Below are 2,919 nucleotides of genomic sequence, written 5' to 3' on the forward strand. Positions count from 1 at the left end.
TTTAATAGCTTCCACAATGAAACTCTGTCCCGAAATCTGATAGAAAATCCAAAGAGTTTTTGGCTGTATGTGAAGTACACCAGCGATAAGGTACAATCAATGCCTTCACTGCGTGATTCCAATGGTAGTATAACGGATGACAACGTCACTAAAAAAGAGTTATTTAACAGAGTTTTCCGAAATTCCTTCACCAAAGAAGACGAAGTACATACGCCAGAATTCGAATCGAGAGCAACGTGAGCAACGAAGGAGCCTTGCATTTACTAAAGGTAGATCTTCCTGTCCAGATAGCATACCAATAAGGTTCCTTTCAGAGTATGCTGATTCAACAGCCCCATACTTAGCAATTACATAAAACCGCTTGCTTGACGAAATATCCGTACCTGAAGACTGGAAAGTGGCACAGGTCATACCAACACTCAAGAAAGGAAATAGGAGAAATCCCCTGAGGTACGGACCCATATTACTGACGTCTATTTGCAGAGGGATTCTGAACATATACTGTGTTCGAACATTATGAATTATCTCGAAGGTAACGGTCTGTTGATATACAATACGGATTCAACAAATATAGTTCTTATGAAACACAATTAGCTCTATATTAGCGCGGAATAATGAGTACTGTCGACAGGAAATCTCGAATTGATTACGTATTTCTAGATTTCCAGAAGGCTTTTGACACCATTCCTCGAAAGCTACTTTTAATCAAATTGCGTGCCTGTGTAGCATCGCTTCAGTTCACGGTTGGATCGCAGTACATGGAATTCGAGGGAAAGTCATCGAGTAAAACAGAAGTGATACGCGGCGTTGCCCAAGGAAGTGTTACAGGCCCTCTGCTGTTCATAATGTACGTAAACGATTTAGGGTATAATCTGAGCAGCCCACTTATACTTTTTCTATTATTTATCGTCTAGTAAAGTCATCAAAAGGCCAGAACCAATTGCGAAATGACTTATACAAGTTATCTGAATGGTGCGAAAAGTCGTAGTTTGTGAGGTCATCCACGTCAGTAGTAAAAAGGAATCCGCTGAATTTCGATTCCACGATAAACCACACAAATTCAACTAAATACTCAGTAATTGCAATTACGAACAAGTTCACATGGGACGATCACGTAAATAATGTTGTGGGGAAGCAAACCAAACAATACATTTAACTGGTAGAACACTTAGAGGATGCCAACACTACGCTTGTTCGTCCTCTGCCACAGTATTACTGTGCTGTATCGGATCCTTACCAGACAGGACTGACGGTGGATATCGATCAACTTCAAACAAGAGCAACTCGTTTTGCGTTATCGCGAAATAGTCTCCTCCCATTTAATTCCTAAGTCTAACATCAACATTGTTCATCTCTGGAAATTGGGATACTCTGTAGATGCACTAGTTTAAAATCTTTTGATCCAACAAAATTTCACTGCGCCACGTATTTATCTTTGTGCCACATGATAGGATAACAGCTGAAAACCGATTTGTGAAATAAATAATAAAAACTGTAGAATGTTACACCAGTATTGTGTGTGTTTTCATTCATAATGTGTATCTATTTGTTTCCCTACATTGTATACGATTGAAAAGAATTTGCTGAAAATCGGAGTGGAAACCTCTGCCTCCTTTTAACATGATACATACGCGATATTACCGTGAGCTCTAGATAAACATGTACCAAGTAATATAATAAAAGACTGCAATGTTCCAGCTTGGCTGAGAGGTGTCATTCCTAGAATGTTACAGAAATCGAAGTTCTTAGGCTATCGTAGACACTTCTGTGTCTCTAACGTATACGATTATTTTTATAAAACTCAGTTTGTAGTGCTGTAACCAGAGCCGGGTAGAAGTGCAGTGTACCGAAAGGTCATGGATAATCTGGCTTGTTGGTGGAGTTAAGGAAGTCGTGTCTAAAATCTTTTCTGCACCACTTGGTGTAACGAAGTGTACAGTCCGTAGCAGTATCATTTCTCAGCTTCTTATACTGATCGTGGTCCGACTGCCGCGCGGGATTAGCCGAGCGGTCTAAGGCGCTGCAGTCATGGACTGTGCGGCTGATCCTGGCGGGATTTACAGTCCTCCCTCGGGCAGGGGTATGTGTGTTTGTCCTTAGGATAATTTAGGTTAAGTAGTGTGTAAGTTTAGGGACTGATGACCTTAGCAGTTAAGTCCCATAAAATTTCACACACATTTGAACTCGTGGTCCGACTTGTCCGAGTTGCGCTAAAGTTTCCAACATTTACTTCTATTCGACAAGCCACCATAGGGTGCATGGCGGAAGGCACCTACTACTACTGCTAGTCATTCCGGATCCTGTTCCACTCGCGTATGGAGAGAGAGAGAGAGAATGACTGTCTATATGGCTTTGTATGAATTTCTCTGATCTTCCCTTAGCGGTCCTTACTTGGATGCCGTAGAATCATTCAGAACTCTGTCGCAAATGCCGATTCTCTAAACGTTCTCAGCAGACTTTCACGAAAATAACGTCTTCTCCTCTCCAGGCTTTTCAGTTTGGTTTCACGGAGCGTTTCCGTAATACTCTATTATTCATCTAACTTATCAGTAATAAATCCAGTGGCACACATTGTTTCGATATCGTCTTTAACCTGGCCTCGAGGCGATCTCAAAAATGAGTCGCACAAGTGTCGTATACACGGTCTCCTTTGTAGAGGAGCTACACTCTCCTATAGTTCTCCCAGTAAAACGGAGTCGACCATTCGCCTTCTCTACTACTGTCCTTGTACGCTCTTTCCATGTCATAACGCTTTGCAACATTATACCTAGATATTCAATCGACGTGACTGTGTCAGGCAGCAGATAACTAATAATGTATTCGAGAATTACAGTTTTGCTTTTAGTACCCGCCTGCAATAACTTTTTACATTCCGAGCAAGCTGCAATTCGTCACACCAAATAGAAATTCTGACTTCAG

The sequence above is a fragment of the Schistocerca nitens genome, chromosome 2 (assembly GCF_023898315.1).
Source record: "Schistocerca nitens isolate TAMUIC-IGC-003100 chromosome 2, iqSchNite1.1, whole genome shotgun sequence".
Lineage (NCBI taxonomy): Eukaryota > Metazoa > Arthropoda > Insecta > Orthoptera > Acrididae > Schistocerca > Schistocerca nitens.